The sequence below is a fragment of the Cariama cristata genome, unplaced genomic scaffold (genome assembly GCF_000690535.1).
Source record: "Cariama cristata isolate BGI_N322 unplaced genomic scaffold, ASM69053v1 scaffold25073, whole genome shotgun sequence".
Taxonomy (NCBI): Eukaryota; Metazoa; Chordata; class Aves; order Cariamiformes; family Cariamidae; genus Cariama; species Cariama cristata.
This window is the reverse complement of record NW_009609313.1, coordinates 4889-6615: the sequence shown is the minus strand read 5'-3', so window position 1 is coordinate 6615 and position 1727 is coordinate 4889. Positions and strand designations below refer to the sequence as shown.

Below are 1727 nucleotides of genomic sequence, written 5' to 3'. Positions count from 1 at the left end.
ACAAAGGTGGAAAACACAGATGTGGAGTGAGGCCGGCAGAGTCCCAGCAATCCTGGCACACAACTCTGCCCGTGTATCTGGGAAGGCATCACCAAAGCTGCACCGCATCTTTTCACGCATGAACAAACTACCCCACGTTCTGCAAATACACGGATCTTGGCACAAAGAACCCCAAACCCAGAAACAAAAGACAATTGCTCTTCTGGCCTTTCATGCCTTCAGTTACAGGCGCCAAACTCAGCACATCTCCTTCCACCTCCCTAGAGAGGAGCATTGAAGTTTAACTTTTTTTTTTTTTTTTTTTTAAGTTGGACTCAAAGATTTAGGGATAGATCAGGAAATCCAGCGTGTGGAGGTGAGACAGCCCCTTCCCGGGACAGGCGACGAGCCCGGAGGCAGTGCCACGCTCTTGCAGCCCTGTTGCTGTGCCGGCCGGCATGCCCTGGGCAAACCCACCCCTCGGCTCTACAGCACGCGCACTGCCAGAACAAAGCGCAAAAATTCAAATCTTCCATTCAAAACCATTAATATGCAAACCCAGAAGAAAACTCCTAAACACTGGCGGTGCTCACAGTGCTGGTGCTAGACCGAGCGAGGAGGAGGGAACACAGAGGAGGGGGTCAGCGGGGATGCGGAGTGCCAGGGTACACGTACTGAGGGATAACGCCCGAAGGCGGCTACCCCCAGCAATCGGCCGGCACAGCCCTCGCCCGCCCTGTCCCTGCTGTGTCCAGCTCTTCCTGAAGCTCCGGACAGGCAGGTGGCACCTGGGAAAGGAAACCCAGGAAAGGTTTTATTTTTTTTTTGCTGGACACAGCAAAGCTGGGATGAGCATCAGGAGGACGCCGTTCTTCCCCATCCCACTCCCAGGTCTGAGCCAGGAGCTGCTGTCGGAGCCGAGACCTCAAGGTCTGGCAGCTTTGGCTGATTAAAAGGCAAGAAGGAGGGAAAGAAGAAACCAACCCTCCCTGGTCACCACCACCTCCAACCCTGCCTTCTGCTGCTGCTACGGCATCCCGCTCACCACAACGGGGTTTGCTCCACAAGCAGAAGCAGCCGGTGCTCGGCGGCCAGGCAGCGCAGCCCCGGCCCTCTCAGCTGTTTGCTGGAGGGGACACGCTTTACGGCTCGACCTGTGCTCCGGCATGCCCCGTGCCGGCAGCATCCTCCAGCCCCACTCTGCCTGCAAGCACCGCAACAGCTTCAGAGGGCTTCCTTCAGGTTTTAAAGCACCTATTCTTGCTGCTAGCCAACCTCCCTGCTTTTTCTTTTCTTTCAAAGAAAAATGTCGCTGCGGTGTCTGTGAGATGAGGCTTCCTCTAAAGCCATGGGGCTCTCGGAGCGGGGCTGGCCGCCCAGGCACCTGTGCCTCTGCCCTCTCTGAGATGTGATGCTGCTCAGGGAAGCTGCCATCTGCCCCCAAACCATCTCTCCTCCCCCTGCATCCTCCCCAACGCAGCTTCTCATCATCCAGGGACCCCAAAACCCACCACACCTCCGACCAGCCACCCCGGCACCGCAACCTGGTGGCATTTCAGCTATGCTCGCTGGCAGCGCCGGCATGTTCCCGACCCCTCGCTGCAGAAAAATCTGATGGGAGGTGGGGAGAGGGCCCCGGCTTGGCAGAGAACCCGTTGCCCTTTGGTTTGTAATTAACGGCACCGTGCCACAGCCCGCTCAGGGTAACGAGCAGCTCGCGAGGGAGAGCAGAAAGAAGCCCTGGTTGA

At 57.4% G+C, this 1727-nt stretch overlaps 1 protein-coding gene across 1 annotated transcript in view; it reads right to left on the bottom strand.

Moving 5' to 3' along the window:
- Window positions 1–1727, bottom strand: part of SGIP1 (SH3-domain GRB2-like (endophilin) interacting protein 1) — a gene marked incomplete at its 5' end in the record, with an annotated part of 13202 nt that overhangs the window by 7387 nt on the left and 4088 nt on the right. The window lies entirely within an intron of this gene.